Source organism: Lemur catta, chromosome 4 (genome assembly GCF_020740605.2).
Source record: "Lemur catta isolate mLemCat1 chromosome 4, mLemCat1.pri, whole genome shotgun sequence".
Classification (NCBI taxonomy): Eukaryota; Metazoa; Chordata; class Mammalia; order Primates; family Lemuridae; genus Lemur; species Lemur catta.
The window spans coordinates 74,648,892-74,673,905 of record NC_059131.1 but is presented as its reverse complement, the minus strand read 5'-3'; the positions used below and the strand labels follow the sequence as shown (position 1 = coordinate 74,673,905).

General features: G+C 44.4%; 1 long non-coding RNA gene and 1 other non-coding gene across 2 annotated transcripts; one reads left to right on the top strand and one right to left on the bottom strand.

The window, feature by feature from the left end:
• Window positions 1–317: 317 nt before the first annotated feature.
• LOC123636480 lies at window positions 318–20,350 on the bottom strand. Its single transcript, XR_006734550.1, has 3 exons — window positions 20,270–20,350; window positions 2,460–2,537; window positions 318–427 (listed from the first exon to the last, which is right to left on the bottom strand). It is a non-coding gene; the product is annotated as an uncharacterized LOC123636480 (long non-coding RNA).
• Window positions 20,351–21,547: 1,197 nt separating this feature from the next.
• On the top strand, window positions 21,548–21,738 carry LOC123637504. The gene has a single exon (XR_006734886.1). It is a non-coding gene; the product is annotated as a U2 spliceosomal RNA (small nuclear RNA).
• Window positions 21,739–25,014: the final 3,276 nt, after the last annotated feature.

The following is a 25,014-nucleotide window of genomic DNA, read 5'->3' as shown; positions in this document are numbered from 1 at the left end:
GCACTTCTCAAACTTCCTTGTACACATGTGTCAGCTGGGGATCTTGTTAAAATAGATTGAGATGCAGCAAATCTGTGCTGGGGCCCGTGGACCACACTTTGAGAAGCAAGTCTCAGGGTCTAGGCAATCTTTGTCAGGTGAGCTAAACTGTCTGAGCCCGTTCCCTCCATTGGGGAAATACAGGGGGTTACAGAATAGGACGTCAAGTTTGCTTTGGCTCCATGTAAGAGGAACCAGGCAACTTTTGCCTGAAATGAGTAAGGGTTTATTTTTCTCACTTAAGAATGAGTCCAGGGATGGGGGGCCAGGGCTGGTACTGCTGCTCAAGGACCCAGGCTCCCTGGCTCCTCCTGCTCCGTCGCCGTAGCGGATGGAGTGTCATCCTCAAGGCCACGTGATGGCTGCTCTGTCTCTGGGCATCTGCATTCTAGGAAGAAAGGAAGAGAGAAGGGCAAAGGTCAAAAGACGAGCATCAGCTGACTCTGTCTTTTAAAAACCAGGATAAACAATAACTTACCCAAAAGCCACACCCTGCAGATGTCTATGTACAACACACTGGTCAGATCTGGGTCATGGGACACCCCTGGCAGCTGGGGAGTGTGACAAGGTGAGTATTCTAGCTGGGCTCATTGCTGCCCTGAGCAACATTGAGGGGTTGTTGGTAGGGAAGCAGGCGGGAGTGGACGTCAGGTCTCCTGCAGCAGCATCTCGTGCAAGTATCTATTTCGTGCTGTTGTAATGGAGCTTAATGAGGGATAATGAGGCACCATGCCCAGCACAGCACCTGCCAGAGTCCCGCCCGCATCCCCCCCAGGAATTGCTATACTTAGGGTTTCTTCTCTCTGGCGTCTTGAAAATCTCCTAATGTGCTGCTTCTTCCCTTTAGACTTCCCAGCTTACCTGTCTCTCCTAGTCGGAAAAACTTTCTCTTCCTGGCCTCCCTATGAGGCTCCCACCACGTCGTGCACACCTCACCACCCATCGCCTTGACAACCACCTGCATTTAATGAGTTTAAGTGCCCATATCTCCCCTAAAACAGCATTCTCAAAAATCAGAAATGCCATACTAACCACTAATTCCAGCAGTCCCTTCTCAGTGCCTGTCCCACTGAACTTCCAGGTGGCATTTTAACATTGCTACACACTCCTCTTTCTTAAAACACCAGCACCTTGTCTCTGAGGCACTGGGTTTTTTAATTCTCTTCCTCCCAAAATGCTTCTCTTTGCTTCCCCAGCGCCTTCTCTACCGCTGCCGTAGATATAAGCATTTCCCAGGTTTTCTTCTGGACACTGTTCAGCTCACATGCTCTTTTCATGATTTTGTTCATTCCCGCGGTCTAGAGTAGACTTCTGGCCAAATTCCACCCTCCTTTATTCTCCCCTCTACTCCTATTCCAATCCTAGTTTTTAAATAAAGTTTTATTGAAATGCAGCCACACATGATTCATTTATTGACATATTATGGCTATCACTGCTTTTGCATTAAAACGGAAGAGCTGCTACAGTGACACTATGACCCACAAAGCCTAAAATATTTACTATCTGGCCCCTTACAGAAAACTCTAGCCAGCTGTATTAGTACGTTTGTGCTGCTATAAAAGAATACCTGAGGCTAGGTACTTTATAAAGAAAAGAGGTCTATTTGGCTCATGGTTCTGTAGGCTGTACAAGAAGCATGGTGATACCATCTGCTTCTGGTGAGACCCTCCAGTTGCTTCCACTTACAGCAGAAAGGGAAAGGGAACCAGGAGATCACACAATGAGAGAAGAAGGGTGAGGGGGAAAGTGCTACAATCTTTTTAACAATCAGTTCTCACGGGAACTAATAGAGCAAGAACTCACTCACTACCACAAGAAGGGCACCAAGCCATTTAAAAGAGATCCACCACCACGACCCAAACACCTCCCAATAGGCCACACCTCCAACATTGGGGATCAGATTTCAACATGAGGTTTGGGGGTGTCAAACATCCAATCTGTAGCACCAATGCATGCCCTAGACTCTTAACTAACAATGTCCACCTTTGCTTGCTAACTCATCTTCACTCACGATGCCAGACTCAGATTTCAGGTGCCTGCTAGAAATTCAGTGGGATCTCCACTAGCATCTCTGATCGAAGTCTCAAACTATTTTCCTCCCCAAATCTATTTCTACTCTTATTTGCCCTATTTCAGTCAATAGCCTCATCCATGACCTACTTTTGGTAAAACCAAACATTGGCAGCCAATGTATTACATCAGGACCATGGAGTTATAAAGTGCCACCAAGTCCAAAGTTTCTGTGGTATCAATCATGGACACTGAACTGATTTTGTATTTTTAAAAAATCAGTATGATGTTAGGAAAAAAAAAAACCCACAAAGAAACAAAAAACAAAAAAAACCCCTGCACTTGAATTCTTGGATTCAACTCCTTTTTCCTTAAAATCTGGCTCTAAATCACAGCCCTGGCATACTTACCGTAGCATGGTGCCTTATCTCCATGACAATAGAGGAGGTGAAATTCCATAAACATTAGACTCAGTTCTCTCCATTGACCTAAACAGAAATCAATCATTTTGTCAATTTAACATTTAAGTGCAACCTTCCTAACTTCTAATTGTGTAAGTAGCTGCAACTGAATTATATATTACTGAAGCAAATGCAAGGTCTGATATGTGAACAACATCGTGGTCAAGTTTGTTGTATAATTCAAACTTTTTCTACTTCCCCCAAAGAATAGCCCTCTCAATTTATTACTTCTCTGGTTATTGGAACAGATTGTAAATTATTTGGCCTATTAAACTCTGCAAAAGTATCAAGTGGTCATTCCAAGATCTCCCTGGCAATGTTGGGATTCCCTTATAAAAGTTCTTTGAACTTTGCCAACTTTTTAGCAAAAAGGATTCAGAAGACTTTATAAGCATTGGCAGAGACAAAGAGCAACAGTTGCTTCCCCTTTGATATCTGGCTACTTTTAGCCATAAGGAGGATGAAATAGTTGTCCAAAATATGTAGTGGGCAATGTTATTGTCTTATAGTCATAAGGAAATTTTAATATTGCTGCTTCATCAACTTCAGCTTGTCAAAAAACAAGAATCAGTATGACTGATCTTTGATTTTTAACATTTTTTAAGCATGTCATAGTAAATTTTATGTGTCATCTTGCCTGGGCCAAAGGCTGCCCAGATATTTGGTCAAACATTATTCTGGGTATGTCTGTGAGAATGTTTTTGGATGAGATTAACATTTGAATTGGTACACTGAATAAAGCAGATTGCTCTCTCTAATGTGGGTGGCTCTCATACAATCAGTTGAAGGCCTGAATGAAGAGGCTGACCCTCATGCTAATAAGATGAAACTCCTCTCTATCTGACTGTCTTCAAGCTAGGATGTCAGTCTTCCTCTACCTTCAGACTCAAACTCAGACTGGAATTTGTACCATTGGCTCTCCTAGTTCTCAGCCTTTGGACTCAGACTAAAACTATACCATTGGTTCTCCTGGGTTTCCAGCTTGCTGATTGCAGATCTTAGGACTTCTCAGCCTCCATACCCAGGTAAGCCAATGCCTTATAATAAACATATTAAATATATACATATACAAACATATACATATGGAGACTTCAAAAAATCATTGAAAATGCATATTATGGAAAAAACTATACATGGATTTCAAACTCTTGTGCACCAAAATAAACTCATACTAACTTGTTATAATAGGCTGAACAGGATCTAGTTTGAGGCACTAAGAAGGATAAGACATCAGTTTGAAAAGAGTCCCTATCAGAGCTACATGAATTCTGCTAAAATTGAAGCAAGAGGACATATGGTAAAGGTTGGATGAAAGAATAGTGAAATCATTGATGCTTTACAAAAAGTTTATGGGGACAGTGTTCCAATGAAATCAACAGTATAAATGGATAACTCATTTTAAGAAAGGATGAGATGCTGTTGAAAATGAAGCCCACAGCAGCAGACCAACCACCTCAAATTGTGAGGAGAAACTTCATCTTGTTCATGCCCTAAATGAAAAGAACCGACAACTAACATCAGAAGCCATAGCCAATATCATAGACATCTCAGTTGATTCAGCTGACACAATTCTGATTGAGAAATTAAAATTGAGCGAACTTTCCACTTGATGGGTGCCAAAACCATTATGCTCAGATCAGCTGCAGACAGGAGCAGAGCTTTCAATGGAAATTTTAAACAAGTGGGATCAAGATCCTGAAGCATTTCTTCAAAGAATCATAACAGGAGATGAAACATGGTTTACCAGTACAATCCTGAAGACAAAGGACAATTAAAGCAATGGCTACCAAGAGGTGGACATGTCCAGTCAAAGCAAAAGCAGGTGGTCAAGAGCAAAGGTCACAGCAAGAGATTTTTTCGGGATGCCCAAAGGCATTTTGCCTGTTGGCTTTCTGGAGGGTCAAAGAACAATAACATCTGCTTACTATGAAAGTGTTTTGAAAAATTAGCCAAAGCTTTAGCAGAAAAATGCCCAAGAAAGCTTCACCAGAGAGTCCCTCTCCACCATGACAATGCTGCTCATTCTTCTCATCAAACAAGGGCATTTTGTGACAGTTTCAACAGGAACTCATTAGGTGCCCACCTTACAGTCTTGATTGGGCTCCTTCTGACTTCTTTTTGTTTCTTAATCTTAAAAAAAATCTATAAAGGGGCATCCATTTTTTTTTTCAGTTAATAATGTAGAAAAAACTGCATTGACATGGTTAGATTCTGAGGATCCTCAGATCTTTGAGAATGGACTAGATGGCTGGATCCTCACTTACAAAAGTGTCTTGACCTTGATGGAGTTTATGATGAGAGATAAAGTTTATATTTTTTATTTTTATATTTTAATCCCATTTCCCACAAACTTTTTGAAGTCTCTGTGTGTGTGTGTGTGTGTGTGTGTGTGTGTGTGTGTGTGTGTGTGTGTGTGTATTTGTATTCTGTTGATTCTACTTCTCTGGAGAACCTGAATGAATATAAGGAATAATGAGTATAAGGATTATACATCAATTGATACAGTCAACACAGAGCTAGACCCAGGATTTCAAGGCTTAAGTCAAGTAGCTGACTTGGTTTTATTTCTTATTCTACCCCAATCAGTTCAAGTTGAAGAAAAGTCCATTATGATAAACAAAAACAACATAGAATATGCAATATAAACTTTCACAAAACCAAGTGGAATCATTACTGGTACAATTACTACTTTGTATGATATCATTAAAAAGTAAAATTGAAAATATTTAAAATATCTATGAATTCACTGAGAGTTATCATAAAACTCTAAAACATGAGTAAGTTTTAAGTAAGCTTTTTATTTCCTTTATTTTTAACAATTCCAATTATTTTTCTTGAACAGAACATTTTTTTAAAATTAAGCTAATCTAATATTTAAGAGAAACCATGAAGAAGCAACTTTTAACAGAATCATTACTGAGGACATAAACTCAACCAGATGAATTAAAAAGGAAGTTAAAAACTTACTGATGATTTTGTTAATGCCAAATCATAGCAAAGGCCATTTTTCCCTAAACATTATAATATTTAAATTTGTATCATTGACTTTGGTACATTATATTTTGCTTTAGATATTAGATCTCAAACTCTCTGTGCACAAAAACTGTTTCATCAAATAGAATGCTATTTGGTATTAATAAAGGTATGTCCCTGGGTATGGCAAAATAAGTTCTGGCTGGTTGGACCAGAACCTGTTCTTGGCCCGTTTTACTGGCTGGACCCCCGCCAAGCACCTCCTCAAGCTAAAAGTCCCTGCCCCCCAGGCCCGCCCCCACCGTGCGTCTCCTGCCTCCCCAAGCTCTCTCACGGTGCACTCTCGCCAGGCCTCTGCTGCCGCTCGCTCCAGCCAGTGGACTCCATGGAGGCAAGGAGGCCATTTCTTGTCACATGACCTTGGCACAGTCACATCTCTCAGTCCCTCATAGGTAGAGTGACAACAATAATAGCTTCTTTGCAGGGCTTTCGTGGGAATTAAATGAGGTAGCAGGTCAAGGTACATATTATGCCCTGCCTGGCACATAATAGAACCTTAATAAGTGTTGTTTCTCTTCCCTTCATTATTTCTCACCTGGATAATTGCAAACCTCATCCTAACAGTTTTCCATGCCTCCAGCTCCCTGTCCCTTACCCCATTGCCAATCTTCCCTCCTTGGGGCAGCCTCTGTGATCTTGCTAAATACAGACCTGGTTATAATATTCTGCTTTCAAACACCTTTGGTGAGTCCACATAGCCTGCAGAATAAAATCCAAGCTCCTGAGCACAGCAGACGAGGAATAGCTGCTATTCTGGACACAGGCAGCCTAGCTCTCCCCATGTTGTCTTCATATTTACCCCTTGGCTCCAGTCTGGGCTTCCTCAACCTGGAACACCCAGTCTCTCTCTCCACGGCAGGCCTCCAAGGCCCAGCTCCAGGGCTGCCTCCTCTGGGAAGCTGCCCTCTTCCCCTCTGGTCTACTGTGAATAAACCACTCCCTGCTCAACATGTTGTGCACGTCAGTTGTAGCACACCTATGCTGTCACTCGTGGAATAATTACGAATAGTTCCTCCCCCACTGGACTGCAGGCCCCTGGAGGACAGGACTCTGCTTCCTGTGTCTCTGTTTGCAGATCACTAATGAATGACATTGAAAGCCTGAGGAAAAGGGAGTCCTGGTTAAAGATGGGAAGGAAGATACAAGGGCTAGAACAGCCTTGGATATCCTGCAAGAACAGAGACAGATTTCCAATTCCTTAACAAGCCAGGGGCAAAAAGGTGTTGAGACAGAGCTCCACTTTGGCTCGATCAGTGAATCATTCATTACCACATAATTACCACTGCAGTGGGTCCCATCCTCACAGTGAGACTGGTGCTGGCTTCTGTAGTCCCTGGAGCAGAAATGTCTGGACTTTCTCACCCCTCATCACCACCCCCTCCCTGGCGACTCAAAGCCACAGGCCCTCGAGGACATCCCTGCTTTCCCTGGGCTGCCCCAGATGCTCCTGCACATTGTGAAAGCACCTTTGCTCAGACGCATGAATCACCACCCAGGCGAGAGCCTTGGTTTAGGACATGGTCATTCATCACTGACTTGATCCTGGGAATGAAAGCAAACCAAGACTTTCCAGGTGGTGGTGGTGGTTTTAAGCCTTTCCTATAACTAGCCATGTTCTCCTCTGAAAGTCTCCGTGCCCCCTAGTTTCTCTTGAATTGATTTCCACTGGTAACAAAGTGCAATCTATCTCTCTATTTTAAAGAATGAAAGACAGCTGTAGACTCTTGGAAAACATCCTACAGAGACAATGTAGAAAGTCAGTTCATTCCAATACTTTGATCTGTCCTTTCATCCATCCGATTCCTGGGTGTCTGCCATGTGTGCTGGAGGCACCTCCCTCCTGGAAGTCTCATGAAGGGGTTCAGGAGCCCTGCTCACTTTGTGAAATCAAACCCATGCCACTACCCAAAAAGTGATTCATAACATTCGTGGAATGAGTGAATGTAGGCTGACAGTCCCTGAGTATGTCTTCCCACCAATTATAGAGGGAAGAAGGTGACCATTTAAATGCCTGTTGTATGACAAATTCTGTGTAATTTCCTCAGACTACAGTATAGGCTGAATAAAATCCTGAGCTTTGGCAGAGGAGGATCACTATTCAACACACGGACCTTAACATTCAGATTTCTGCACACAGGGGCTGTAGGATCTTTCTTACAAGGAGGCAGCAGACTTCATCTCCAAGGAGCTCTTGTTTGCATTTGAATGATTATTTGTAGTTTTAGCACACTTTAAAATATGTCATACCTTTATTCCACCCAGTACAGCCAAGGGGTATGTGTTTTGATTCCCATTTTATAGCTACAGAAACTAAAGCTCAGGAAGCTTGAGTCGATAGCAAGTAGTAGGTCAGGCCCTGCAGCCTAGACTCCCTGCCTCTATGTCAGTAAACTGCACCTCCCAAATTCATTGGGGAGCCACAGGCCTCCTGAGTGGGCAGAGCCTCTTCCTCCCTCCTTTGGGGCCCAAACTGCTTGCCAGATTGCTACAGAGTGGGTGTTTTCTCTCTTCTTTTTTAAAGTTTGAAAGCAATACATTAAAAGCTAAACAAAATGAGCCCTTGGGATCTCATAGCAAATCCCTTCTCCATTACTAGTCAGTGGATGCCAGAAGCCAGAGAAGAGCAGAAAGGAAATATTATTAATAAAACAGTTAAATACCAACCAAAGCTCCAACACTGAGTTCCTTTAAGGAAAGAGAAGGTCAGAAGGACTGAAGTTTGGGGCCCAGCACCTCCTGGGTAGGAGGCCTTCCAGCTCATGCTTCAGGCCACAGACTCTGGGGACAATTCAGGCAGCTCCCCCAACCAGCCACAAGCACAGCAGAAGGCCAAGACCCTTGCACCGGGCTTCCTCTGCCCCCTCATCGGCAGCGGTCTGTTCTCGGGCTTCTTCCCCCACCCACATTTGATATCCTGCTCCGGAATCTAATCTCTGTCTGACTTCCTTGCAAGAATGGAGGACCCTCTGTCACATGCTCAGTGAGGACCCTGCAGCCGTCCTATCCCTAACCCAGCCATGGCCAGTCAAGATTGAAGACACTAGGGTTAGCTGCCTGGCCAGCCTTCCAGGCTAAAATTGGCCAACCCTCACACATAAACTCGGACACTTCCCTGGAAGTGGAAAACAACTTCATTAAAGATAAATAACAAGGAAAGCCCGGCCTTGTCTGTGTGTCTCATGCCCCCACCAGAGGAGAAGGAGCGAGCGGTGATGAACGTCTTCCCCCAGCAGCCTCTTGGCCAGCCCCCTAGATGGGTCGCCCGGATTTTCCATGCATACAAATAAGACACCTGCTCAATGGACTGGACACTTCAATAGGTTTTTCCATTCACAGAGTTTCAATTTAAAGCCCCGACAAAGCGCATCTTCGGAAAATGTTCTTTTGTATTCATCTATTCCAATTCACTTAAATTAATGAATCTGCAATTGTCCTCAAAGCTGTGTGAAGGGGGAGAGTTTCTAAGAATTGAATTTCTTCTAAGAACACAAGCTCGTTTGCTGATTCCATTTGCCAAACGTGGCAAGGGAGTGTTTTCCCTACACTTTCCCTAGATTTATTACGGGGCTACTAATTTATTCTCTGTTAAATTGGGTGTCTCTAACCTGAGAAAGTTGTTAGAAAATGAAGAGGAGAGAGAAGCGTGTGATCACAGTTCACTGGAACTGATGAAAACTTTTAACAAAGTCCTCCAGAATTTTAGAAATAGCCATAAACGCACAGTGGAGATGGAGCATGAGATGGTACTCCTGCCAGCAGAGTGGGTCTTTTGTCTTCAGGGACGTGCAGTCGGCAGGCTCACTCCACCTTCCTACACCCCCACCAGGGAGGCAAGGAGTAAACTTCACAAATTCACGTGTAAGGAGAAAAAGGGAAGGGAAGGTCTTGGCTAAATCAACACCAGGCCGCATCACTGGTGCTCTTGTAAGAGCAGAGCTGTTAGCTCAAGTCCCCTCCACAGTGGAAAAGGTTTAAGAATGGGGGCTTGGGAGCCAGACTGGCAGGGTTCAAATTCCAGCCTCACCACTTACTAAGTTATTCCATCTCTCTGTGCCTCAGTTTCTCCCACAGAAAAATGAGGAGAATCATGGTGTTCCCCCATAGGATTGCTGTGGGAACTCCTTGAGTTAATACATGTGGAGCTATTTATTAGATCAGTGCTGGTAAATCACATATGTGCTTGCTAGCATGCTAGGCACGTGGTAACAGAACCAAAGATAATCAGGCATTGCTAAGAAGGGGTACTCTGAGCACCCCTTTAATGAATACATCAGAGAAAGGTTATTTTTTATATGCAGACAAGACACTGCTATAGTAGAGGGTTTTGGTTGTTGCTTTGTAAATATTTAGAAGCAACTTGATTTTTAAAGTAGGCTAGTCTCTGAACTGGTTTGGGAACAAATTTACTTTGTAGACTCTTTCTCTTCATAGAAAGTATAAAGAATCATCACAAGGTTCAAATCATCTGGGTCTGAATAATAAATTTTTTTAGGCTCCTATTTTACCTGATTTGCAGTGAGAAAAAATTCTGCAGCAGGGATGGAATAGCTGTGCACCCCAGAAATTGCTGTCAAATCCAGGATCTTTAAAAAAGACACAGCTTATTGGTTTTATTTTTATTAGAACAGTAATATTCCTACTATAGAAAATGTGGGAAATTCAGAAAAGTAGGTAATAGAAAAAAAGAAAAAATAAACTGTAATACCAGCTCCTAAAACAATTACCAAAAATAGTATAAGTACTGTATTTCCTTCCATCTTTTTTCTATACATAGAATTTATAACTTTTCTTATTTTTATACAACAAGAATTATTTTAAATACAGAATTGTCATCTTCCTTTTTCTCCGTTAACCTTAGAGCATAAGCATTTTTCTGTCCCATGCGTCAAATCCTGTCTCATAACTCAGGGTTTGGTGGTGAGTGCTATTCTCTTCTTGCACCAAGACTTCATCTTTCCATTGGTGATGAGCAGGAAGCCCTGCTCTCTCCTTCAGGTGTGCGGGGGCTGGGGGGAACATGCAAGCTTGGGTACAGTAAAACTAGAATAATAAATGTCTTTAAAGAGTTTCTAGCACTATAATACTGGGATAGTGAATTTTATGTGTCAGCTTGACTGAGCTAAGAGATGCCCAGATAGCTGGTGAACATTATTTCTGGGTGTGTCTGTGAGGTGTGTCTGGAAGAGATGAGCATTTGAATCAATAGACTGATAAAGAAGATCTCCCTCCCCAATTGGGCAGGCACCATCCAATCCTTTCAGGGCCTCGATAGAATAAGGTGGAGGAAGGGGGATTCTCTCTTTCTCCTTGAGTTGGGACATCTCTCTTCTCCTACCCTCAGACATTTGAGCTCCTAGTTCTTGGGCCTCCAGACTCAGCCTGAACTGCACCACTGGCTTTCCTGGTCTCCAGCTTGCAGGTGGCAGGTCATGGGACTTCTCAGCCTCCACAACTGTGTGAGCCAGTTACCATAATCAATCCCCTCTCATATGTATCTATGTATCTTTTTGGTTCTGTTTCTCTGGAGAACCCTGACTAACACAAATACATTCATTAACATCTCAATATATGAGATATGTGAGTTAAATTCTACATGCTAAATGCTGTTTTCAATCCACCATGGCAGCACTAATGTCCCAAGGGGTCAGTCCTGGTGGAGGATTGTATTGATCAGCTCGGGCTGCCATTTCCTCTTCATTCTTGAGGCTAGAAGTCTGAAATCAAGATGTTGGCTTCATTCCCATTTTAACTTAATTACCTCTGAGAAGACCCTATCTCCAAAAACAGTCACATTCTGAGGCACTGGGGGTTAGGACTTTACCACGGGAATTTAGGGGAGACAATTCAGCCTATGACAAGGATCTATTAGGCCATGCAGCTACATCCACGAGTGTGTTGTTTTTAGCGGAGACAGAAACTTCTTTTAATGATGTCAACAAGCAAATCTAGAACAGCTAAGAGCTGAGACTGAATCTTCAGTCACTCTTGACTACTCAGATTTTATTATAGTTCTTGGCGCTCAACAGGTAACAAAAGAGAGAAGCACAGGAATGAGGGAATTAAGCACACAGACCAAACGCACTTCCTCCATCTGCTCAGGCATTCAAAGGCTAAAAGAGGAGGGAGGCTAAAATGCCATTGGTTTATTTTCTAATTCAGCTTTTAACTCTATCCTCAGTCATAAAGATGAGTAGTGACTCCCTTGTCCAGAGTTAGGGTGAACTAAAACATACTACCTCTTTTTTTAGTCTGAGGGAATTTTTTTTCCTCTCTTCTTGTGTTGCCTTAAGAGACATTATCTTGTATGAGTTTGGCTTTTACACAAAGAAAGAAGAAAGCAAAGAAAAAGAAACCCAGAAGAATCATTGTCTTCTATAGGTGTTTTTCCTACTCTTACAGCTGTTAAGAGCATAAATATGTGGCCCCCATCATTTCACTTAATCCTCTCAGTAACTCAGTCAGTAGGTGCTATCCTCAACATTTAGACTAGAGGAAACAAAAGCCTCAAAAAGATGAAGAAATGAATTTGAATAAATCACATTGTTATTAGTGTCAGAATCAGCCCAATGCCCTATTCACCTCTATCCTTGTCTCTTCCAATAAAGATCCACATGTTGGGCTCCCATGCCTATTCTACCATGAAAAAGAACAGTGGGAAATTGGGAGAGAACCCTAAAATAAAGGGTATGAAAGTTAGGTGCTACGTCACCCTAACAAACTAATGTATTTCTCTGAGCACGTTACTTTCCTGTTAACCTGGGTCCTCATTTGAAAGTGGGTACATCTTTAAGGCCCCATTAGTTATATAAAGTTCTATGATGGACATAAGGAAGTCCATAGGCCACTTGGATGGCAGTACCCTGAACTAAGCTTTGGCAGCACTCTACAATACTCACAATTATTCTAATAGGTATAGGACTTTGCCACAACCACATCTACCTCACCCATACTGCAGCTCCAGTGAGAGTCACATCAAAGATAAGCTTTGGCTATTTTACATTTTTCCCCCATTCTTTTGGATCCTTATGAAGGAACTTTGTGTAGGCTATAGATAGACCTTCACTTTCTTAGCATTTGCTCCACTATTAATTTAAAAAATATTTGTTGAGCACTTGCTACATGTTCATACTGGACCAGGAAGAGAAGATAAAACCATACATTAGAAATGATTCTAACCTTGAAAAAGCTCACTATTTAGTGGGAGAAAAACTATGTAAAGAAATAATAGGGAGACTGGTCTTCTGGAATGGTAGACTGAGCATCTCTGTAAATCTGCCCATCCATAAAAGCAACTAAAACAGTGGCAAAAGTTGGCAAAATCAACTATTTTAGAACTATAACATTAACTAAAGGCTTGAAACAATTCAAGAAGCATTTTGTTTAGGAAAAAACTGCTGAACATCCATAAGAATAGCACAATTTGTTTCTGACTTACTCCATTCTTCCCTCCCCAGCTCTATAGTAGCCTTGAAAACCAACCTCACTACCACAAAACAAATAGCAAATGACAGATGCAAAAGCTACTTATCAGTAATTATGTTAAACATAAATTCTTCTTTTTAAAAGGCAGATTAGTAGAATGAATAAAACAACAGTTTCTAACTATGTGCTCCCTATAAGAGACACACTTTAGATTAAAAGACACAACTAGGTTGAAGTAAAAGAACAGAAAACAAACAGTGAAAAGAGAGCTGAGAAAGCTCGAGTGGCGATACTAATATCAGAAAAAATAGACCTTAAGACAATAATTATTAGATTATAAAAAAGATTATAAAAAATTATAAACATATATGCACCTAACAACAGACCACCAAAATACATAAAGCAAAGTCTGACAGAATTGAAGAGAGAAATAGACAATTTAACAATAATAGTTGAGAAATATCTTACTTTCAATAATAAATACATCCACCAGACAGAAATCATCAAGGAAATAGAAGACATGAAGAACGTAGTAGATTAGCTAGACTTAACAGACATCTATAGAAAACATTCAAAGCCTAAATGGAACATTCTTCAAGACAGACAATATGCTGGGCCATAAAACAATCCTCAACAAATTTATAAGGATTAAAATTATACAAAATATGTTCTCCCACCATAATGAATTAAATTACAAATAAATAGTTAACTGAAAGAAATTTGGGAAGTCCATAAATAATGTGGAAATTAAACAACACACTTCTACATATATGCCCAAGAGAAATGAAAACATATGTCCACACAAAAATTATATGTGAGTGTTCATAGCAGTATTATTTATGATAGCCAAAAGGTAGAAAAAACCCAATGTTTTTCTAAAGAATGGATAAATAAAATGTGTTATATCCATACCATGGAGTTATTCAACAATAAAAGGGAACAAGGTACTAATACATACTACAAAACATACAGCCCTTCAAAACATTATACTAAGTTAAAGAAGCCGGACACAAAAGACCACATATTGAATGACTCTATTTACATGAAATGTCTAGAATACAGACAGTGAAGAGATTAGTGACTACCTAGGATTGGGGAGAAGGAAGATGAGGAGTGATTACTAATGGGTGTGAAGTTGTTTTGTTTTGTTTTGTTTTTGGTGTGATAAAAATGCTCTAAAATTAGACTATGGTGATGACTGCACAATTCTGAATACAGATGCTCATCAGCTTATGATGGGATTATGTCCTGATAAACCCATCATGAGTTGAAAATATCATAAGTCCAAAATGCATTTAGTACACCTAATCTACTAAACATCATAGCTTAACCTAGCCAACGTTAAGTGTGCTCAGAACACTTACATTAGCCTACAGTTGGGCAAAATCATCTAACACAAAGCCTATTTTATAATAAAGTGTTGCATATCTCATGTAATTTATTGAACACTATTGAAAGTGAAAACAGAATGGAGGTATAGGTACTCAAGGTATGGTTTCTACTGAATGTGTATCACTTTTGCACCATCGTAAAGCGGAAAAATCCTAAGTCAAACCATCATACATCAGGGCCCATCTGTGTACTAAAATCCATTGAATTGTACGCTTTAAATGGGTGAATTTTTGATACGTAAATTATATTTCAATAAAGTGGTTTAAAAAAGCATAAAAGAAAGGACAACAAGCTCTGTGATAAGAAAAAAAGATGAGGCGAAGCTTGAGACAATATTTGGCTTTCTTCACAATTTGGGGGGGGCCAGTCCTGCCCAGAATTCCATGTCAACTATGTCTCTGTCCCCAGATCCACAGTCCCAGCATGGTAAGTACTATCGAGAGAGGAGTGAACACCACACCCCAGAGGAAAGGGGAAGAAGTAGTCAACATTGGAGTTGGGACAATTTAAGGGATGCCTTGACCTGAGAGGCAGAGAACAGCAGGAAAAGAGCCACACTGCGGAAGGAAGGCAGCCGGGAGTGGAGCATGTTGAGGGTGGCTGGAAGGGAGGATGTGTGACCAAGAGGTAGGTGGAGAGGGAAGGAGCCAAAGGCCTCCCAATATGGGCTAAAGAGGCTGAATTTTATCCTGAAGCCAGCAACAGCTCTTAACAAGAGCATCAGATCCAGTTTTTGAAAGCTCATCCTGGCATCAGGGCAGATGATACATTGGAAGGGTGGAAGGTAGAGAGACAGGAACAAGCTAGACACGCAGGAAGCCAGAGGCAACAGCCCAGGAGAGAGAAAGCGGCTGGTCCATTCTAACTGGAAGGCAGCAGTAGAAAGAATCATTCTTTTAGCATAGGCATTCCTCTATAACCTAAAAGACTGTGTTTTGGGTTGTCAAAAGTGGTATTCAATTCTCTGAATCAAAGAGTGCATCGCTCCTCTGATAAAAAGATTTGAGACAGGAAACTATAGTAAGAACATAATATGCTGAGAGAAAATGCACTTCTCCAAGTCCCCCGAGTCTTATTTCATTGGATACGTTTAAAAGCTCTATCATTAAAATAAGTTTAAATTCTGTGATGGGAAGAAATGTCATTTTCATCACTACTTTAACAGAAAGGCTCATCACAGAGGCAGGGAGATACTTTGACAAATGGAGAAAGGAGGCTTGGTGTTCTAACTGTGCAGGGGGCTGGCAATGAGAGGAGGGCGTGTGTGAATGTTTGCAGGCCCAGGGGCTCTAGAAGACTCTAGTCTGTGCTGTTCCTGCTTCACTCTGGGATTGAACCACTTCATTTCTTAAGGCCTCCATTATTGTAAATGCTAAATAGATCATTGGACACTTGTCACACATATTTAGTAGCATTGTGGGAATTCATACACGTTTATTGATAAAAAAAACATAGTATTAGGAAAACTTTAGCAGACTGTTACCATCCTCTATGTATAGTCAGACTCTGAGAGAAAGTGTAAAATTCACTGAAGGGACTGTGTGGAAATTGATGGGAGCATTCTCACTGCAGATAAACATGGAAATAGAATTCTGCATGCTTTGAGAGAGAAGAAATCAGCTGCCAGAAAAATACTGCTAAATAAATCTACGCAGTCTGCCCAGGTAAGCTGGCGGAATCCTGGAAGTCGAAGCATTAAGAACCGTAATTCCCCTATAAGAATCCCTCTGAAGAGGAAAGATCATCCCTCATGCCAGTGTTTTGATTTGTTCTGGTCAGAAACAGCCACCTGAATGACCTCACAAAATTGAGTTATGAAAATACAGCCACGCGCCACGTAACAGTGTTTCGGCCAGCAACGACCTGCATATACAACAGTGGGCCCACACAGGTGTGCTACCATTTTCTATCTTTTATGCAGTATTTTTACTATACCTTTTCTACGTTTAGATATGTTCAAATACATAAATACAGTCATGCTTTGCTCAACAGCAGGAATACGTCCTGAGAAACATGCCGTTAAGCGATTTTGTCACTTGCAGGAACATCACAGAGTGGACTCACACAAACCCAGATGGCACAGCCTACTGCACGGTGAGGCTACAAACCTTACAGCATGTTAGTGTACTGAATACTGCAGGAAACTGTAACACAAATCACTAGGCAATAGGCATTTTTCAATTCCGTTATAAGCTTATGGGACCACCTTCATATATGTGGTCTGTCATCGACTGAAACATCGTTACACGGTGCATGACTCTACTTACCTTTGTGTGACAACTGCTTGCAGCAATTCAGTGCAGTAACATGCTGTAGCCTAGGAGCAATAGGCTGTACCATACAGCCTAGGTGTGTAGCAGGCTGTGGCATCTAGCTTTGTGTAAATACACTCCATGGTGTTCGCACAAGAATAAAATCACCTAATAACCCATTTCTCAGAACGTATCCTCATCTTTCAATGATACATGACTGTATTATAATACTGTCTAACATTTTTAAGCACTTACGGTATGTCAGAAACTGTGCTAAGCCATTTACTGGCCAGATCTCATTTAGACCTCACGATAACCCTATGAAGTTGGCGATGTAATTCCTCCTATCATACAACTGAGGAAACTGAAGTTCAGAGAGTTTTAAGGAGGGCTTCCCTGAGGTCACACAACTTACATGGGGCAGAGTCTGTATTTAAGTCTTAGTCTCACAGGCCAAACTCTAAATGATTTGATTAAATTGCCTCAAATTATTAATACAAAATGCATGTTCACCCAGCTGGCGCAAGAAAACCGCCCAGGCCTGAGGCAGAGCTAAGGAACGAGCCCTCTCTTGGCCTTTCAGCTGCTGTCCACACTTTCTTACCTGTACCCTGGCATTTCTGCTCACCCATAATGTTGACTTACAAAGGCTTGCCCTGGCCCCCAAGTCTGCCTCACTGTACCCTGTAATCTGAGCCTAATCAGCTCTTTTTCGTAGGGCCCAATCCCCAGGTGTCTGTGAAAAGAAATCTCTGAGGTCCAGCTCATCCTTCCAAGCCAGGCTCACAGGTCAGAGCCCTCTGGCCACCAGCACTGAGCTGCCCTTGTGCCGACAGCTCCCATCCCGGGAGCAAGGCCAAGGTGGGGCCCCCTGGAGCAGAAAACATGACCACGTCGGCAGCAGGGGCTGGGACGGGTGGGCGGAGCAGGTGGAGATCCGGGGCGCTAGCACACACCTGAATGGGGAGCGTAGCTCAGCATCACCTAGTCACCAAATCCAGGCTCCTCCTGAAGAGGAAGTAGGGACTGAGCACCTGTGTGGCCTATGGATGACCAGACAGCTGATGGTGGGGAACAGGACTGTGGAAGACCGGTCAAAATATACCAGCACCAGTGCTCATCCCAAACTTGACAACCGCATTTCTGTTGGTGTCTTTTCTTCCTATCACTCAGACCTAAAACCGCAGTTCTCATTCTCTTCCTTCCTGGGCCTCCGAGACTAATGAGTTTTTGTTTGCTTGCCTGACTGTTTTTCAATTCTCCCTAATAAACAGCTTTAGAATTCACACTTGATTTCCATTTCTGTAGCTGCCAACTGAATCCAGGCCCCTATCTCAGGTTGCATCCATCGAACAAATAACTATTAAGTAATACAGCAACCAGAACAATTCTATGAGGAAGGGCTATTATTAGCCCCTGTTACAGATAAGAAAACTCAGTCTAAGAGAAGTTAAGGAGCTTAAGTCCAAAGTCACACAGCTCAGAAGTAGTGGACCAGGACTCAGACCCCTACAGATACTCCTGTGCTCTTTTTTCTTTTTTTCCCAAGAGACAGGGTCTTGCTCTGTCACCCAGGCTGAAGTGCTGTGGCACAATCATAGCTCACTGCAGCCTCAAACTCCTGGCCTCAAGCAATCCTCCCTCCTTGGCCTCCCAAAGTGCTGGGATTACAGGCACGTGCCACCACACCTGGCCTGACCTCTGTGCTCTTAAGCATGTTGCCTGGGAGAACTGCTCTTTGCCAACTGCTGGGAATGGTCCTGCCCTCCCACCATGACAGCCTAGTGCATGAAACAAACAATATGCACAGAGACAGAGAGAGAAAGTTCTCGTCACAAACGGTGCAGAAAGGAGTTAGCAGGCTGCTTGCGAGGTGGCCCTTGGCTGGCGTCTGGGAACTTGGCTCCCACAGTGCTCCCAGTCAACGGACAAAGTCGCTCCTGTGCCTCCACAGTGCAGCAAGGTGGTCTAGGCTGAACACCACCTTCTTCCTGGGGGTCTGGGATTCCGGCACAAGCTAAGCAGAGGGTGCCTAGGTGACCAGCCCCCAATAAAAATCTTGGGTGCTGAGTCTCCAGTGGGCTGCCCAGGGCAGAAACGTCACACACATGTGGCTGCATTTTGGCTGCTGGGGGAAGAGTGTGCTCGGTGGGACGGGTCACGGGAGGGACAGCATAAGGAAGCCTCGCAAGGACTCTCAAGGCTCTGCTCTTCACCCATGTGACCCAGCTGCGTGTCTTTGCTGTGTCACTGCCATGAGTCTTAGCTGTGAATACAACTACATGCTGAGTCCTGTGGTCCTTCCAGCAAATCTCCAAGTGTAGAGGTGATCATGGGGACCCTGAACACTTGAACTACAATCACCACCATGAGGGGAGAGCACGAGTGAGGAGACCACAGGGGCACGGGGCTCCCGAAGGGCGCTGTGCAAGTTCTATTTCAGCTGAGACCTCAGGGGAAGGAGGAGTTCCTGGGGCCGAGAGCAGGAGGAACGTGTTCCGGCAGAGGAAGAGCACGTGCATGACCAAGGAGGTGACAGCCAGGTGTGGGACTCCCTGGAGGGACAAAACACTGTCCAGCCGGCAGTGGCCCTGCGAGCCAGGTGGGCAGGTGAGGTCAGAGGCGCAGACAGACACTTCTCGAGGGGACCTGGGCCCTGGAGCCGGACTTCATGCTACGCCCATGTCCATCGCCACGTCCCCAGCTCTGGATAGTTGTTAGCAGGAGAGGAACATGCCCCGGGTGCTTTGGTCCAGGCCTGTCCTGGCTGCTGTGTGGATGGGTTAGGAGGGCAAGAGGTGGAAGCCTGGGAACAGCCGGGACATGATGGTGAGGCAGCCACGCTGGAGGCTGGAAATTCAGAAGAAGAAGGAGTTCAGATAGCAGCCCCCGAGCTGCCTCCAGGAACCCCCAGGCTGTGCTCCGCCCCAGGGCAGTCACAGCTCCCGTTGTCCAGGACGGAGCTAGTCCGTGTGACACCCCAGTCTGGGGTGATGCTCTCGTCCTGGCAAACATAGGATATAAGGTTACCAGCTGCCCTTTCTTAGAATTATTCTCTGTTATTTTTACATTTCATTCTTCCTATTTTTTTTCCTGAAAGGTGTTAAAATTTCCTGTCATTTATGAAAGCAAAGTGATAGTAGATGGAAGTTCATTGTGTGTCTTTATGTGGCAAAATTCAGTGGGCAACCCGTTTAATTCCTTTCCACCTTAGCTCCATTAAAAAAAGAAAATCAATGATCTGTGAAATCCAGAGGTCTGGTGACCACTTAATTGGGATCAAAGTCCAAACTCTTTTACTGGCATGGGGCTCTCTACAGTCTTGGCTGCACCCACCTTTACCTTTCCAGCCTCTCTCTCTCCCCTCCCCACCCCTCTGCCCCTGCCAGTGGGACCCAACCTCCTGCTCTTCACCCCACGTCCTTCCCCCGGGTCAGCCCCCTCCTTGGCAGGTGGCCTCGGCCCATCCCAATCCCCGCCCTTGCTCAGCTGCCTACTCTCAATCCACTTTCTCCTCACGTGAACCTCTCACTGGGCCAATGTAACCTTCCCTGCATTCTGCCTATGTCCCAAACCCTACCTTCCCGAAGCTGTAATTGCCCCATCTCCACCCTCCACCCTGCCCCACACACGCACACGCATACACACATGCACACTCACAAGCACTCGAGGGGTGCTCAGCGAGCGTCTCTGCGGGCTCCACTTAATTTGAGCTGATGCTGTCCAGGTTGCGGTTGTCTGACCCGCAGTTAGAGCCAGGAGAAGAAATGACTTTCAAGGCTGGACAGGCTCTATCCACAATCATTAACAGGCAAAGTTGGCAATAATCACTCTTGTTATCTGGTTGCACAATCCTAGAACAAAGAGGCCGCTGACAAAATTACAGGGAAGTTGGTGCACAGAGAATGCAGTTTGCAAACTCCACCTGGCAGGATGGGGGCCTCAGAACACGGTTTGGATGATTCTGGGGCAGTAGAAAGAGTTCTCTGGCATCACTGTGGTTATGCAAGCTATAATGATGATACATCTCCCTAAAAACTTGGATTTCAGGGTATAAATAGATTGCTTTCAGGGGATTAGAAAAGAGCTTTTCCCACAAAGTCTTACCTGCTCCCTGAGCAAAAACACATCTTGGAAGCTGCATGTTTCTCAAGTGCCAATGTCATTGTCCCAAGTAAAAAGTTAAGATATAATAAATAGGTAAAAATAAACAATCAGTCCATCAACAGGCTGATTGTGTATTCAACACGGGCTTATGTGTCATCAGAATGCAGGTTTAACTTTAGTTGGGGAGACAAGAGAATGTCAGTAAACAATGTAAAACTGAATATTTTTTAAATCTTCTGCAAAACTGGTGATGAACACATTGTCCTGTGTATTAATATAACTCAATGTCCTTTACATGAGGACTTAGTGATAAATTCTGCTTCAAACATAAAGCCGAGAAAATGGTTTTCCAGAAAACATAAGCAAAGCTTCCCCAAAGGAGGGCTTTCTGGCGTGGCTGGCTGCCTGGCCCATCGCCAGCACCCAGCCCGATGGTGCATGTCCACCCCCAGTGCCAGCTGCTCCTGGCCACTGGCATCACCCAGCTGAGCCCGTGGCCATGGCTCCAGCGGTTGGTCTTCCCCAGCACCTGTGGGATCTAATGCTTCTGGCTTCTCCTTTGCCTCAGTCTGTCTTTGCCCCCTTTTGCCCTTTTGCCCCTAGGGAAGCACCTGGCTCAGTGCCCCTCCCCGGCCCCGGGTCCCAGCCACAGCTTGAGTCAAAGCCTCAGGCCTCTCCTGGCCCAGGGGGGGAGAACTACCTGCTCTGCCACAGGGCACAGAGACAACTGTAATGTTCAACCCCCAACTGTCCAAACGGTGGTTTTTCTCTTTCCTTTTTTTAAATTTACCATTTTGTTATTAAATAAAACTCACACAGAAAACTGCACAAATCATTTCTCAGCCTTTTGGCTAAGATCAAGTGTAGCATCTATTCTTATCAGTTTAATATCTGATACGTCCTCTATGCGAGAACAATATATTAAATGGATTTTTGGAGCAAGGAGATGGAATAGGAGCTTGCTCCATCCACTCCATGCATTGACCTGGTATTGCAGTAATTCCAGGAACGGTGCACCCCTCGGGGGATTGTAAGTAAAAAAGAAAAGATAAAACTACACAGAATGAATGTGCGGCTAAAGGGATTGTGATAGGTGAACAGACCCTCCATCCTCTCCCCGTCCAACCTCCCTAGCACGGGAACAGCAGTGCCGTCCACCCGGTGCTCTCTCTAGAACCACCGTCATCCCTCCTGCTTCTGCTCTCTCCCTCACACCCACAGTCAAGCCCCCATCTGTTCTGTCTCCCAAGGCTCTCCGTGTCTGAGCGCCGAGCCTGGGCTCGGCCAGCCCTGGTCCCTGCCTGCTGTCCTCGCTGCAGCAGGAGGTGAGAGACAGAGCTAGGAGCATTGGGGGGAGCCTTGGGCACAGTCGGGAGGCAGTGGCTGCAGCTGAGACCCCTCCATGGCTCCAGCTCCCGTAGGACAGGCCTGTGGGGGCCTTGCACACAGTGACACCACCCTTTCCTTCCTCCCCGCATTTGGGGGTGCCAGGGGCCTCCTGCCTCCCCTGCCTGTGTCTGCCTTCCCGGCTCCTCTCTCACCAGTGCAATCAGTCCTGGCCTTCAACCCCCCGTGTGGTAGAGACCACAACCCCCCCCTTCCCCACCTCCACATCCACCACCCTCACCCTCTCTGAGGCAGCCACCTGTCGGGCCTCCTGATGGCTCCACTCTCACCTCCCAAATGTAGGTGACCGCATGTCTGGCTTGACTAGAGCAATGTCACTTTGCACATTGTCCCTGTGTACTTATGCACGAAGACCTCTGCATGCTCCAAATGGTCTTGGCCGGGATGGTGGCTTAGGTGGACTTCCTCCCTGTACTTCATTCTCCACACAGCAACCAGAGAGAATGTTTAAAAACACAAAGCAGATCACACCGGTCTCCTGCTCAGACCCCTCCAAAACACGCCCACTAGGATAGCTATAAGAAAACAACAACAAAATAGAAAATAACAAGTCCTGGCAAAGATGTGGTGCGATTAGAAACCTTGTGCATTGTTGATGGGAATGTAAATGGTGTAGCTGCTATGGAAAACAGTATGGTGGTTCCTCAAAAAAAATTAAAATAAAATTACCATATGACCCAGCAATCTCACTTCTGGGTTATATACAAAAGAACCGAAAGCAGAGTCTCAGATATGTACACCCAGGCTCCTAGCAGCATGATTCACAACAGCCAAAAAGCAGAGACAAGCAAGCATCCATCAACAGACGAATGGATGAGGCCGGGCATGGTGGCTCATGCCTATAATCCTAGCCCTCTGGGAGGCCGAGGCGGGTGGATCGCCCAAGGTCAGGAGTATGAGACCAGCCTGAGCAAGAGCGAGACCCCATCTCTACTAAAAATAGAAAGAAATTATCTGGCCAACTAAAATATATATATAGAAAAAATTAGCCAGGCGTGGTGGCGCATGCCTGTAGTCCCAGCTACTTGGGAGGCTGAGGCAGAAGGATTGCTTAAGCCCAGGAGTTTGAGGTTGCTGTGAGCTAGGCTGACGCCACGGCACTCACTCTAGCCCGGGCAATAGAGTGAGACTGTGTCTCAAAAAAGCAGATGAATGGATGAATACATGTGACCTATTCATACAATGGAATATTATTCAGACTTAAAAGGGAAGGAAATTCCAACACATGCTACAGCATGGTAAACCTTGAGGATATTAAGTTAAGAGAAATAAGCCAGTGGCAATAAGACAAATGCCGTATGATTGTACTTATATGAGGTACACAGTATAGTCAGACTCACAGAGACAGCAAGTAGAATCGCGGTTGCCAGGGGCTGGGAGGGGAAGGGAATGGGGCGGTGTTGTTTAATGGGGACAGAGTTCCAGTTTTGTTAGATAGAAAGAGTTCTGGAGATGGACGGTGGGGTTGGTTGCACAACAATGTGAATGTACTTAGTAACACTGAATTATACGTTTAAGAATGGTTAAAATGGGTCAGGTGTGGTGGTTCATGCCAGTAATCAATCCTAGCACTCTGGGAGGCCGAGGCAGGGAGATATCTGAGGTTAGGAGTTCAAGACAACCCTCAGCAAGAGCAAGACCCTGTCTCTACTAAAAAAATAGAAAAAGTTAGCCGGGCATGGTGGCATGCACCTATAATCCCAGCTACTCGGGAGGCTGAGGCAGGAGGATCGCTTGAGCCCAGGAGTTTGAGGTTGCTGTGAGCTGGGCTGACGCCACTGCACTCTACCCAGGGCGTCAGAGTGACACTCTGTTTAAAAAAAAAAAAAAATGGTTAAAATGGTAAATTTTATGTTACGTGTATTTCATCACAATATTAAAAAAAAAACTCCAAGTTTTTTTTTTTTTATCAAATTTGGAATAAAATTCATGAATAAAACCAAGGCCTAAAGGGTGCACATTAGTGCCCTGTCCACCTCTCCAAGCACACTCCCACCTGCCCCTCTCACTCTGACCTCACCCTGCTGTGCCCATTCCCTCTGCAGGCCACTGTGGGGGCTATTTCCTCCTCGGGGGGCCCTTATCCCCCCATCTTCTGTGACTGCCCCTTCACACCCCTTGGTCTCTGTCGAGATGCAGCCTCCTCAGAGATGCCTTCCCCAGCCACCCTACCCCAAGGGGGGGTCGCCGCTCTTTCTAGCCTGTGTTTCTTACCGAATTATGTCAGTGCATGGCAAGTGTTAAAAGGACTCTAAGGGTAGGGTGGGTCGGGGACAGCTAAGGTCTCTTGGGGCAGGAGGGGAAGGTGGGCTGATGCACAGGAAGAATCGAGAGGCAGGAGGGCAGCTGGGAGTTCTGTGGGGTGTGTGGCTACCAGCCACCTTGGCTGAGACTGTACAAATTACTCAGAACACAGCAGACGTCACTGCTTGGTTGACTTACTCATCTGATTCAAGATCTAGTTTCTCCACATAGCTTATCTCAAATTCCTAGGAGGAAAAAAGCTTTAAGTCTTATAGCAGAAAGGGTCCTTCCAAGTGAGTGTATGCCCCTCCCAAGCAAGATTCTTGGGAGGAGAGAGAAGGGAAGGGAGGATGATACCTGAGGAAGAAGGGGTCTGGGAAAGAATGGAAGTTTCCGGATCCCGAGGAACCCACAGTGGCTCTCTGGGAAGATGGGATTCCTGGCCGAGTTGAACGTTTCCCCCACTATCACTCTCTCTCACTGTGAGAGCTGCTATGAGGACAGTAGGATTTGATCAACTCCCAACTGACATCCCCTACTAATGTGTCTTTGGGGTCAATATCTCAGTGGATCTAACAAGTAATTCGGAACATAAAGAAAACGAGAGCAAAAGCCTTGTCCAATATTTTATTGAATTGTGCAATGTT